The sequence below is a fragment of the Stomoxys calcitrans genome, chromosome 4 (genome assembly GCF_963082655.1).
Source record: "Stomoxys calcitrans chromosome 4, idStoCalc2.1, whole genome shotgun sequence".
Lineage (NCBI taxonomy): Eukaryota > Metazoa > Arthropoda > Insecta > Diptera > Muscidae > Stomoxys > Stomoxys calcitrans.
This window is the reverse complement of record NC_081555.1, coordinates 163,027,849-163,042,403: the sequence shown is the minus strand read 5'-3', so window position 1 is coordinate 163,042,403 and position 14,555 is coordinate 163,027,849. Positions and strand designations below refer to the sequence as shown.

The following is a 14,555-nucleotide window of genomic DNA, read 5'->3' as shown; positions in this document are numbered from 1 at the left end:
CCAAGGATCTTCAACTTGGTTTCCATTTTGTGCTGACCGACTTATAAGACCGCTTATCATGGAAGGTGGGTATCTCCCCAGACACTTGGTGCCAAGTCTTAAGATTATGCTATGAATGACAGTTCTACTTTGTCTCGATTCGCCCGCATTCGTATTCGGACACGTTTAACATTTGTCCACAAAATTGGATATTAGTTTCATACTTTTTTCCAAAGACTTTTTATTTGGGTACCATTTTGTCCCAACTGGCCCCTCGCAGGGTTTTTGGGGTGTTGGGCGGCCGCTCAGACCATTGGTCGCAAATATTAACACCAAATTTACATTCGACTTCCTAAGACAATTAATACGTTTATGCTTTGTCCCAATCGTCATTTTTCTCCGTTTAGGTTTTTCTTTTTGGTGTGAGGGCAAAGGTAACTAGACTCTTGGCTCCAAATTTAGATATCAGAAGTGCCCTCTATTCTCAAATACCATTTATTTAAGTTCCATTTGGTTCTGATCAGATTTGTAAGTGGTTGGCCACCTTAGGTTATGGCTCCACATAGATTCGTATTCTTCCTCCATTTGATATCAATTTTGCCTAAGTCGGCTTTAATGCCCGTTTGTGGAGTTTTTGGGGTGGGACGTTCCCCCCGATTCCTTAACCACAATTCTTGCTTTATTGGAAAATGTGCCCTCGTTCACTGAAATTTGATACAATGCGTTGTTTTAAGCCTTCCGTTGTCACACCTAAATATAGCCCAGATCGGACAATATTTAGATATAGCGGCCATATAGACCGATCAGCCGATTGAAGGTCTTAAGCCCGTTAAAGCCGTAATTATTATCCGATTTCACTGAAATTTTAAATAGTAAGTGTATTAAAGCCTCCCAATATTGGACTCAAATATGGTTCAGATCGGTGTTTATTCAGATATAGCTGCCATATATAGCGATCTTCCAATTTAGGGTCTAAATCCCGTAAAAACCGGATTTGTTGCCCGATTCCGCAGAAATTGTGACTTGTATAGATGTTCTTGGGACCTAAACCAAATGGGGGCTGGTCTGGACCAACCAGCCACCATTTGCATATTACTATGGATGTGGTAGTGAAGTTGTTATAACAGAGGATGGTTAATTTATACATTGTGGTGGGTACCCAAAGTTCAGCACGGCCGAAATTAACACGTTTTTACTTGTTCGTTTTGAGTAAGTCATTACGAAATGGCGAACCATGCAAAGCATAGTCAAGTAAAAGCTGGAAAAAAAAAACCCCAAACCCAACAAAAGTTTGGCCTGATTAGAAATCACACATCTAAAACAACATCCTTCATAAAAGACTAGAATATCCCTAGTCCGCTTCGCTATCCCGGATGCTACAACCAATGTCAAGGTGTAACTATATTCAAATTTTGAGGTCTGTGGCTCAATCTGTAGAGAAATTATCATTTCGTACGTTTAAGTGTCCTAATGTACGAACTTCAAAAAATTCTTCTAAATAGTTCCCGGTTAATTCCCAATGTGTAGTTCCCGGTTAACTCCCAATGTGTAGCCGAGTAAACTTCCAATGTGTATCTCTCTCCCAATTTTGAGAGCTTTAGCTCAATCCATTTTGTACGTTTAAGCACCAAAATATACGAATTAAAAAAAAAAAAAAAAAACTTCTAGTCGTCCATATATACATCAAGGTGTACCTGTATCCAAAATTTCAAAGTCGTATGTCGTATGGTCTAAATCGGTTCACCTGATATAGCTCCCATATGAACCGATCTTCCAATTTGATTTACCTGATATTTTTCTATGTCTTGTTCGGATGACAAGTAAGGCCCATATAGGCCATATATTTGAAAAAGTCATTGAAAGAGCTTGACAAATGCGATCCATGGTGGAGGGAAGATTCGGCGCGGCCGAACATAGCACGCAAAAACTGGGTTTTTGGGTCAGAAAACCGAATTTTCGGTTTTTATCAACCAGATTTTCGGTTTTTGAAAATCGATGCTTAGGTTTTTGAAAAACATATTTTCCGTTTCTAGAGGACCCGGTTTTTTTGGCTTATTTTTTTTTTTTTTAAAAACCTGAAATTTTCAAAACCAAGAATCGAAAACCCCAGTTTTTTAACAAAAAAATTCGATTTCTGAAAACCGGATGTTAAGAAAACAAACCCTGGACTTTCCAAAGCGAAAAAACAGGTCTTCATGAATCAAAAAACCGGAATGCAGGAATCGAAAACTCCGGTTTGCTAACAACAAAACTTTTATTTTCGTTTTTTTTTTTATTCAAAAAACAAGAAAGTCGTGGTTCTTTCCAAAACCATAAAACCGGATTTCAAGAATGGTTTTCAATAATCGAAAGCTCTGGCTTTGCAAGCAACAAAACCTCGGTTTTTCGATTTTTTTTTTTGTGAAAAACAAAACCTTAATTTTCCAAATCCGAAAACCGGGTTTCAGTTTTGAAAACTCGGTGGACTTTCCGAAACCGAAAACCCGGTTTTCGAAGCCGAAACAAAGTTTTTATGAAACAAAATGTGGAAAAACCAGTTTTTATGAAACAAAAATCCTCGGTTTATGAAAACCTAGAATCGGTTTTATGAAACAAAAATCCTCGGTTTACGAAAACCAAGAACCGGATTTCAAGAATACGAAAACCATTTGTCATGTATCGAAACCCGTTTTCAAAAAAACAGAATAACAGGTTTTCAAGAAACAAAACATGGATTTTCCAAAACCAAAACGCCAGTTTTAAAAAATCGAAGAACCAGATTTTAAAGATCGAAAATTGCGATTTTTTAAAAGTCGAAAACTCCGTTTTTAAGAGATCGAAAACTCCGTAATTCAAGAATCGAAAACGCCAGCTTTTAAAAACAAAACCTCTCTTTACAGTAGCTAAAAACTCGGTTTTCGAAAGCCAAAAAAGAGGGTTAAAAAATGTTTAACCTCGTTTTCCGGAAACTGAAAATCCGTTTTTCGAAAAACGAAGATCCGTTTTTCAAAAATCGAAAATACGGTTGATAAAAACCGAGAACGACTTTCAGGCCCCAAAACCCAGGTTTCGATAATAGACAAAACCAGTTTTCATGAAACACTAAGACCGGTTTGCAAAAAACAAAACCTCGGTTTTCGAAAACCGAGAACCGGGCTTAAAGAATCCGAAAATTAATTGTCATGAATCGAAGTGTCGTTATCAAAAATGCGAAAACCTGGTTTTCAAAAACGAAAACTCGGATTTTTCTAAGACCAAAGAACGAAACTCGGATTCAAAAACGAAAACTCGGATTTTTCTAAAACCAAAAGGTCGGTTATCGATAATCGAAGATCCTGTTTTAAAAAATCGAAAATCCGGCTTTCAAAAATCAAAAATCCGGTTAACAAAAACCGAGAGTTCGGTTTTCAAAACCAAAAACTCTGTTTTGGAGAAGAAAAAACCAAAAATCCCGGTTTACAAAAAAAATCACGGTTTGTGATAACCGAGAACGGATGTTTAAGAATCCAAAAACCAGTTGCCATCAATCAAAACATCGATTTCAAAAAACCCAAATCCCCTTTTACAAAAATCAAAACTAAGATTTTCCAAAACCAAAAAAACCGTTATCAAGAATCGAAGAACCGGTTTTTAAAAATCGACAACCTTGGTTTTCAAATATTATAAATTCCGGGGTTTCAAAAACCGAAAAACGCCCTGCATTCGTTTGCAATACCTTAAATTACTTTTTGCGACCCTATTATAATTGAAATCTTGACCATCCCATGCTACAAAGGACAATTTTTTTTGCAAAAAGATAAACCCATACCCTCAATTTTTTCCTTTTGATTTTTTCCTTTTGATATGTAAAATAAAATATATTACGGCGATCGGTTAGTAATAACTCGTACCGACACTACGTCCAAAGTTAGATGTATTGCATTCTTAGAAATCAACTTTAGTATTTTAGGTATTAGGCTGAAATTGGTAAACTAGGTACACATTTTTATGGCATTCATTATAAAAACACAAAGTGTACCTAGCACCACTACTTTGGCTGTAATAAAATGTGTAGTTCGATTCATAAATTCCTTCTGATTCGGCTTGGTCATGTCCGTCTGTCTGCATATCCTTTCTGTGCCGTTTAAACGTCTGTCGTTTTTTTTTTTTTTTTTTGTAATCAGCCTAGCCCTTACATAGATATAGTTCATATATAAATAGAATCCAAGATTAGACTGCCCGTTAAAGCCCAATTCATGTGTCATGTTTGAATTCTTCAAAATTATCCACACATAAACTGTGTGTCAATTTTAGCAGAATTTATGGTGTTGGTACCCAAAGGTCGGCTTTATCGATCTTTGCTCATTCTTACTCGTTTTATTACAAATTCTAATTTTGAAAGGGGGATCACTGAAATGTGGGTTCGGTTTATTAAAAAAACACACACACACACAAACAAAAGCGGAAATAATTTTGGTATATTGCCATTGTTCCTATTATGGCGGTCTTTTGTATTATTTGAAATTAGAATGAATTATTAATTAATTCAAGTTATGTTTATGCTTTGTTCCACCTAGCTCTATTGTTCCAGTTAAAGAAATATATTTTCCGGATTTTGTTTAAGAAAGAATTTTAATTTGATTGACTGATTGAAAAACATATATTTTTATTATAAAAATAATTCTCAAGCATATACGAGTGCGCTTGAAAATAATTTTCTTGATTTTATATCAATTTTATTAATTAAAATTATTTTAATATGAATTAAAAAAAAAATGTTTTTCTTCGTTCATTTCTCGTTCGAGATGAGTTAAATGACCGTAGGGCTTTGATAATTTTTGCCAACTTATAATTGCAAAACTTTATAGAAATGCAAAAACACTTTTTTGATAAAAAGAAAATCAAAAAAAAAAAAAAAGTTCCAACGCTCTCACCTTAATTATAATCGTCGGGGCCGCAAGCTAGATATTATCTTGAAACGTTTAAGCACCAGACCCGAGACAGACAGACAGTGAATTGAAATGAAAATAAAAATGAAACAAAATGCAGGCAGAAAGAAAACTAAAACTGAAAAAAATGAAACAACTGCGACAACAACCTTCAAAGAGAAATAAAAGAGCAGCAGCTAAAGTAGCCAAGTGTAGTGGTAACACGAGACCATAGCCCATCATCAACATCATCATGACGATCAGCATTACCTAGAGACTTGTCTGGCTGGCAATCTTTTGAAAACTTTTGATATATGTTAGTTGGCCTGACTTGATGGCTGACGACGATTTGAATATGAAACCCTGCCAAAGCAGCAGCGTCAGCTATAGTCAGCTTAGACAGAATGGAGGCTCTTCTCGTTAATGGTGACAATAGCTGGTGAATAACTCAAACACTTAAAAGGAAAATAGAAATACATGGTTGGATAGGTCGAACAAAAAAAAAAAAAGCCTTACTGATACCAAAAGTATGCTAATAAAGCAGCTATTTATATTTCTAAGGGGAATGAGTTACTCCACGATTAGTTTGCATGACTATGATCATTACCATAGCAAATTTTCTGAGATCTTTGACTATTTTCTGTACGGGAGATTATTTGATGCTCTTAGTCTCTTCGAAAGAGAATTCTATGCTAAGATGACATAGGGCCTAATTGTGAGACAAAATTGGGATTGCTCGAACACAGCTTAGTGGTGGCAGGGTTGGTCAAAGATTTTCTTATCTTTAGGCGATGCACAGTGGGATGGCAAAAAAAGAGGGAATGAGTTACTTCATGATTAGTTTGCATGACTATGATCATAAGCATAGCGAAGCTTTTGAGGTGGTGGCAGGGTTGGTCAAAAATGCTCTTTATAAGTAAAAAAATGAGGGAATGAGTTACTCCACGATTAGATTGCATGACTATGATCATTAGCATAGCAAATTTTCTGGGATATTCGACTATTTTCTGTATGTGAGATTATTTGATGCTCATGGTCTCTTCGAAAGAGAATTCTATGCTAAGATGACATAGGGCCTAATTGTGAGACAAAATTGGGATTGCTCGAACACAGCTTAGTGGTGGCAGGGTTGGTCAAAGTTTTGTTTTTTGCTTTTATGTAATTGTTGAGAACATATCTTTAATTTCTAAATTGTTTTTTTTTTTGGAATTTCTAAATTGTAAAATTTTTTTAGAATTTTTTTTTTTCTTAAAAAATATATGGAAAAAAATTTTTGTTAGATTTTCCATTTACTTCAAAAATTTTTCATTTTATTGATGGTCAAGACATTTTAAATCAATTTAGCCATGTCCGTCCATCTGTCCCTTCGTCTGTTGAAAGCACGCTAACTTTTGAAGGAGTAAAGCTAGGCGCTTGAAATTTTGCACAAATACTTCTTATTCGGTCCATTATTGGATCTTGACTTCTTGATCCGCTAGAGGGCGCAATTTTTATCCGATTTGGCTGAAATTTTGCATAGGTGTTTTGTTTAAGATTGTGCCAAGTATGGTTAAAATCGGTGTATAACCTGATATAGCTGCCATATAAACCGATCTGGGATCTTGACTTCTTGAGCCTCTAGGGGGCGCATATCTTATCCGATTTGCTGAAATTTTTCATGAGGTGTTTTGTACAACTTCCAACAATTGTGCAAAATATGGTTCAAATCGGTGAATAAATTGATACAGCGATCTTGGATCTTGACTTCTTGAGCCTCTAGGGGGAGAATTTCTAATCCGATTTGGCTAAAATTTTGCATGAGGTGTTTTGTTATGGCTTTCAACAACTGTGCTAAGTATGGTTCAAATCGATGAAAGCTTGAAATAGCTGTCATAAACCGATCTTGAATCTTCTTGATCTACTAGAGGGCGCCATTCTTATCCGATTTGGCTGAAATTTTGCACGAGGTGCTTTGTTATGACTTCTGACAACTATGATTAGTATGATTCAAATCGGTACATAACCTGATTTAGCTGCCATATAAACCGATCTAGGATCTTGACTTCTTGATACACTAGAGGGCCCAATTCTTCACATGTGTTTTGTTAGGGTTTCCAACAACTGTGCAAAGCATGGTTCAAATCGGTATATAACCTGATATAGCTGCCATATAAACCGATCTGGGATCTTGACTTCTTGAGCCTCTAGGAGGCGCAATTCTAATCCGATTTGGCTGAAATTTAGCATGAGGTGCTTTGTTATGACTTCTAACCATTACAATTAATTTGATTCAAATCGGTGCTTAACCTGATTTAGCTGCCATAGAAACCGATCTTGGATCTTGACTTTTTGATCCACTAGAGGACGCAATTCTTATCCGATTTGGCCGAAATTTAGCATGAGTTTTGCCATGTTTTGTAAAGACTTCTAATAGCTATGATTAGTAAGGTTCAAATTGTTGCATAACCTGATGTATCTCCCGATCTCCCGATTATACTTTTTAATTATCTAGGGGGCGCAACTCTTATCCGATTTGGGTAAAATTTTTTACAACGGCTTCTCCCAGGACCTTCAACATACGTATCAAATATGGTCTGTATCATCTATAGCCTAATACAGTTCCCATATAAACCGATCGCCCGATTTTAATTCATGAGCCCCTAAGGGGTGCAATTTTTATCCGAATTGGCTGAAATTTTACAGAATAACTTCTACTATGGTATGCATCATTCAGATCAAGTGTGATCCGAATCGGACCATCACTTGATATAGCTACATTAGCTTAGCAATTATTATCCATTTGGTTTTGTTGGCCTAAAGCGGGATTTTTCTCTAAAGCGGAATTTTTAACTTAAGCGGAATTTTTCACTAAAGCGGAATTTTTCACTAAAGCGGAATTTTTCCCTAAAGCGGAATTTTTATTTTAAGCGGAATTTTTCCCTAAAGCGGAATTTTTAATTTAAGCGGAATTTTTCGCTAAAGAGAACTTTTTCACTAAAGCCGAATTTTTCACAAAAGCGGGACTTTTCACTAAATACTATTACAGTTATGCGGTTGCGACTGTATTTTTTTTTTTAATTTGAATTTTGTAATGTTTTTCTTTTAAATTTTTATTTTTAATGTTTTTATTTTCAATTTTTTATACCCACCACCGAAGGATGGGGGTATATTCATTTTGTCATTCCGTTTGCAACACATCGAAATATCCATTTCCGACCCTATAAAGTATATATATTCTTGATCAGCGTGAAAATCTAAGACGATCTAGACATGTCCGTCCGTCTGTCCGTCTGTCTGTTGAAATCACGCTACAGTCTTTAAAAATTGAGATATTGAGCTGAAATTTTGCACAGATTCTTTTTTTGTCCATAAGCAGGTTAAGTTCGAAGATGGGCTATATCGGACTATATCTTGATATAGCCCCCATATAGACCGATCCGCCGATTTAGGGTCTTAGGCCCATAAAAGCCACATTTATTATCCGATTTTGCTGAAATTTGGGACAGTGAGTTGCGTTAGGCCCATCGACATCCTTCGTCAATTTGGCTCAGATCGGTCCAAATTTGGATATAGCTGCCATATAAACCGATCCTCAGATTTAGGGTCTTAGGCCCATAAAAGCCATATTTTATATCCGATTTGGATGAAATTTGGCACAGTGAGTTGTGTTAGGCCCTTCAACATTCTTCGTCAATTTGGCCCAGATCGGTCCAGATTTGGATATAGCTGCCATATAGACCGATCCTCCGATATATGGTCTTAGGCCCATAAAAGCCACATTTATTATCCGATTTTGCTGAAATTTGGGACAGTGAGTTGCGTTGAGCCCTTCGATATCCTTCGTCAATTTGGTCCAGATCGGTCCAAATTTGGATATAGCTGCCATATAGACCGATCCTCCGATTTATGGTCTTAGGCCCATAAAAGCCACATTTATTATCCGATTTTGCTGAAATTTGGGACAGTGATTTGCCTTAGGCCCTTCGATATCTTTCTTCTATTTGGCCCAGATCGGTCCAAATTTGGATATAGCTGCCATATAGACCGATCCTCCGATTTATGGTCTTAGGCCCATAAAAGCCACATTTATTATCCGATTTTGCTGAAATTTGGGACAGTGAGTTGCGTTGAGCCCTTCAACATCCTTCGTCAATTTGGCCCAGATCGGTCCAAATTTGGATATAGCTGCCATATAGACCGATCCTCCGATTTATGGTCTTAGGCCCATAAAAGCCACATTTATTATCCGATTTTGCTGAAATTTGGGACAGTGATTTGCCTTAGGCCCTTCGATATCTTTCTTCTATTTGGCCCTGATCGGTTCAGATTTGGATATAGCTGCCATATAGACCGATCTCTCGATTTAAAGTTTTGGGCTCATAAAAAGCGAATTTATTGTCCGATGTCGCCGAAATTTGGGACAATGACTTGTGTTGGGCCCTTCGATATTTGTCTTCAATTTGGCTCAGATCGGTCCAGATTTGGATATAGCTGCCATATAGACCGATCTCTCGGTTGATCAATGACTTGTACTTATAAGCATTTGGTCTAAATCGGATGATATCTATAGAGCTGCTATGGGGCTTAAGGTATGCATTTTTCACTCGATTTTGACGAAATGTGGTTCACATATATACCCGAGGTGGTGGGTATCCAAAGTTCGGCCCGGCCGAACTTAACGCCTTCTTACTTGTTTTTTAATTTTTTGGTTTTTTTTAATGTTATTTTTTTAGTTTTTTTTTTAATTTTTATTTTTTTTTTTTTTGTTTTTTTAATTTTTCCAATTTTGAATTTCTTCTTTATAAAAATATCCTAAAATAAAAAAAAAAAAACCATCATTAAGATGTTAATGATTGATTGTCTCCAGTTAAGAATTAAAGACAATATCTGTATCTGCTTAAAGAGGTTTAAACTGTCTGATGTTCAAACGATTTGCAAAACGTTTAAACAAATATTTTCTAATAAAAGACAAAACAATAACAACAACAAGCAAATTCTATGCTATCAAGTGTTTTTTTTTTTTTTTGCTGAAGAGAGCAACGTACCGTAGGAAAACCAAAATCAACAAAATCCCCCCCACCCCAAAAAAAAAAAATGAACACAAAAACCTAACAACATTAAATTAGCGTTGGTGAGCGCGATGAAATATTGGTTAGTTGTCGTCGATGTTCAGCGAACAGCGTTTCAGAAAAAAAAAACAACAACAACAACAAAACCCAGCTAAATGACAAGAGGTCTACAAAAGTCTGTCCGGGGGTCTGTATGTTTTGTATTTTCAGCTCCAACGACTTGTGTTTGTGTGATGTCAGTAAGTGAAGTGAGTGAGCGAACGAGCGAGCGAGCAATCGAATGAATGGTGTGTAAGCGTGTGTACGCTTTAAGGGAACCTCTAAACGAACCTCTGCTAAGTCAGCAGAAATGCTGGGGCTCCAGTGTTAGCGGTTTGTTGGAACAGCTTTCAGTTTCATTTTAAACATCGCAGGTGTTGTTTCGCAAAAGCGCTAAAATAAAGCATTGACAACGAATTAATAACGAGACAAAATTTAAAACAACAATAACAAACAAAAAAAAATTGTTAAAGTCAAAAGAATTTTAAGAATATTGAGAAAAATACAGCAAAAAAAATCGGCTGTTATTGTGAATATACAAAAATCTATCTAGCGTTCGTGTCTTAAGTCTTTTGTTTTAACTCATAGAATTCCTTAGTGTAAGGCCCGTCCACGCGCCAACCATCATTTTTGTGTGAATTTATGGTTGCCCCTCAACGACATGGCTTGTTTTTGAATGCCAGAAAAATATTGCATTTATCCGTGTGTGTGTGCATATGAGTGTGTGCGTGTGTGTGTGTGTGTGTATTTCGTTATGCAAATATTTGTTTACATTGCATGTAATAATTCAAGTGCAAAATAAACATTAACCAGCAAAGCAAGAGAAAGAGGAAAAAAAAGTGTTAGCAAAAAAAAGGTTTTGTTTTGCATAAACAAAATAAAGTTACAAAAAATGTGCCTATTTTCATAAATATGCTAAACACATAGGCAGTGGCAATAACATCAACGTCAACAATCACTGTCATCATCGACAACAGCAAAAACAGCAGCAGCAGGAGCAGCAGCAACAGCATATGAACAACATTAACAGCTTGTCGTTCGTCTAGTCTTATCCTTTTTTATTTTGAGTTAATTTGGCACGTGTTTCATTTATTTTGGAATTTTTTGTATAAAAACTAACTAAGTTAGCTCTACTTGACAAATTAAAACAAAATCTTAAAAAAAAACTTTAAATGCTGCAAAATAATAACAACAACAACAATTATCAATGAGTGTGTAATTTTACTAAAATGCTCAAATTATCATACGAAACAAAATAAAAATAAACGCAAAACAAAGCCACCTCAAATACTTCAATTATTTGCCTTAGTTGTGAATTGAAATAATTTGTATATACATTTTTTTTTGTTTTAATTTGACAATCACCATCACTGCCTGCCGATCATCGTCATCGTCATCATCGAGCGACAAGTTGTTGTCATCGTTATAATTTTTTCTTCCATTTATTTGAAAGCAAACAAAAATCCGAAAATATTACAAAAAAGGCAAGTGTTTTTTTTTATCTAACGGCGTCTTATTTTTATATGATTTTTTTTATGCATTGCTTTGGGGAAGATGACATTTAAAAATTGTTTGCCAGGTTTTAAATATCAAAAGCTAAATTTTGCAGGCATTAGGAAACTGTGAATATTAGGAAATATTTAAAGGTAATCTAGGAAGGCATATAGGCAGAAGTATGAACTTTTTTATAGGAGTACAAATAATGGCCAAAAAAATTTTTTTATGATTGTAAACAAACAAAAAGTGTGGACAAAAATAAAAATTAACCGACAAAAAATAAAGAATTTTGTCCTTACAAAAAATCATTCAACTTTTTACCCAATAACGACGAATATCAAGAATAATACCCAAAAATAGAGCTGGCTTTGACAAATTTTATTAGCTCGAATTCGGTGCTGTTTTATTTAAATAAATTTGCCCAAGGGAAATATTGGTTGCCCAAAAAGTAATCACGGATTTTTTAAAAGAAAGTAAATGCATTTTTAATAAAACTTAGAATGAACTTTAATCAAATATACTTTTTTTACACTTTTTTTCTAAAGCAAGCTAAAAGTAACAGCTGATAGCTGACAGAAGAAAGAATGCAATTACAGAGTCACAAGCTGTGAAAAAATTTGTCAACGCCGACTATATGAAAAATCCGCAATTACTTTTTGGGCAACCCAATAGTTAAATTAAATTTTGCTCGTCATATAAGGAACTCCTAGGAGGAAAAATTGGCTAGTCAAAAAGTAAAAAAAAATCTTACAAATGTTCCAAAACATCGTAGAGAACGAAATTTTCGGAAAGAATTTTGATGTCTGGTAGTGTATGGATTTTTTTGGCCTACAAGCATGATTTTATGTCATAGGCATTTCTGCATTAAGTTAGTATATAACGAAGAAAATATCTGCAAAAACTTTGTGTTTGGAGAAAAAATTTTTTTTTTTTTTTTTAAATTTAAATCACTCTTTTTGCGCTAAATTTATTCAAAATATGTGTCTGCTGTAAAGCCTTTGACTGGTTTCCACGATCGGGATTTCGTTTGGCACCACAATGTGCCACAAACTCAATGTTAGGATCTGCCAAAGAGGCATTATCTGCCTAACTTTTAAAATAAGGATATTTGGTTTTCTATTTGTCTTAGAATAGGAGAACCCTACGACGGTCTGCAGCCCAATAATGGTCGATGTAAGAAAAATTTTAAAATTTTTGAACTTTGGTTTATTTTACTTTTTATACCCTCCACCATCGAACTCTTAAAATTTTGCACATAGAGTTCCATTATGACTTCCAACAACTGTGCCAAGAACGGTCTAAATCGGTCTTTAACCCATATAAACCGATATGAGATCGTGGCTTTTTGAGCCCCTGAAAGCCGCAATTTTTGTCCGATTTGGCTTAATTTTTAATTTGCACATAGAGTTGTCGTATGACTTCCAACAACTGTGCCATATACGGTGCATAACCTGACATAGCTCCCATATAAACGGATCACCCGATTTGACTTCTTAAGCCCCTGAAAGCCACAATGGCTAAGTGCGGTCTAAATCGGTCTATAGCTTGATATAGCTACCATATAAACCGTCCTCCCGATTTAATTTCTTGAGCCATTAGGTTAGGTTAGCTTGAAAAGAAGGTGCAGATATTAATCTGCCCCATGCCACTATAGACATACACATTAGTGGGACATACGCCAGTAATCGGCTTGTTGTGCGCTCCAAAAACTAAAAAGTAACCTCGAAAAAAAAATTTAAGTTAGGAAGGACTTTAGTGCTACTTACAAAATCCTTAATTGTTTTCCATACCACTCCCCTAAGTTGGATCATGTCTGGTATCGTGTCTCCTCCTAAGTACCGGGGTCTGTTAGCCGCGAAAGCCGGGCAATGACATAGAAAGTGCTCCAACGTCTCATCATCTTCCCCACATACCCTACACAAACCATCACCCGCTACACCGATTTTGCATAAGTGAGCTCGTAGTCCTATGTGTTCCGTTATGGCACCAAAAGCTATACTGACCTCCTTCTTACTTCCTTTCAGTAATAGCCTCGTCCTCTCACGATCCGGATCCCCCCATAGGATTTTCGACTATCGACTGTTTCGCTATTCCACAGTGTTACATTCGCGTTCGCCGCCCACGCCCTTAAATCGGACTGTGTCGAACCAAAAAGGCTTCTGGCCTTCTCTGCCAAATCGTCTGTCCTTTCATTCATAATTGAAAATATTTTTACTTTCAATTAATTGAAAATATTTTTATTTTCAATTAAATTCTTAATTGAAAAAATTTTCGTGATATTTTTTTCTCTGCATGGTGCGGTAGTCCATTCACGGTAACTTAACGATTGACATCGTTGACAAAGAAGTATGGCCCAATGACGCCGCCAACATGCAAACCGCACCAAACAGTTATTTTTTGGTGGATGAAGTGTTGATTCTTGAAGCACATGTGGATTTTCATATTGGAGGCCATCGTAGCGCAGAGATTAGCATGTCCGTCTATGACGCTGAACGCCTGGGTTCGAATCCTGGCGAGACCATCAGAAAAAATTTTCAGCTGTGGTTTTCCCCTCCTAATGCTGGCAACGTTTGTGAGTTACTATGCCATGTAAAACTTCTCTCCAAAGAGGTGTCGCACCGCGGCACACCGTTCGGACTCGGCTATAAAAAGGAGGCTCCTTATCATTGAGATTTAGACTTGATCGGAAGGCACTCATTGATATGTGAGAAGTTTGCCCCTGTTGAAGCAAATGTAGATTTTCATATCGGAGGCCACCGTAGCGCAGAGGTTAGCATGTCCGCCTATGACGCTGAACGCCTGGGTTCGAATCCTGGCGAGACCATAAAAAAAAAAAATTCACCTCCTTATGCTGTCAACGTTTGTGAGGTACTATGCCATGAAAAATTTCTTTTCAAAGAGGTGTCGCACTGCGGCACGCCGTTCGGACTCGGCTATAAAAAGGAGGCTCCACTCATTGATATGTGAGAAGTTTGCCCCTGTTCCTTAGTGGAATGTTCATGAACAAATATTGCAATTTGCAATAACCCATATTTAGCTTATTGACGAACCCATTGAGCCAAAAATGAGCTTAGGCACAGAAGATGATTTTGCTCTTAAAGTAGCA

The 14,555-nt window shown here is 36.2% G+C and overlaps 2 protein-coding genes across 7 annotated transcripts in view; one reads left to right on the top strand and one right to left on the bottom strand.

Annotated features, from left to right (window-relative positions):
* LOC106087088 (mucin-2) overlaps positions 1 to 14,555 on the bottom strand; it is a 146,649-nt gene that overhangs the window by 76,983 nt on the left and 55,111 nt on the right. The window lies entirely within an intron of this gene.
* The window catches only part of LOC106087112 (uncharacterized), a 79,956-nt gene that overhangs the window by 13,144 nt on the left and 52,257 nt on the right, over positions 1 to 14,555 (top strand). Inside the window, exon 1 of one of the 2 annotated variants that reach the window (XM_059367972.1) lies at positions 10,238 to 10,506. The exons of the other annotated variant lie outside the window; for it this stretch is intronic. The gene's annotated coding sequence lies outside the window, so the exon portion shown is untranslated. Of the gene's footprint in view, positions 1 to 10,237; positions 10,507 to 14,555 lie in introns of those variants that run through there. 2 annotated transcript variants of the gene reach the window in all.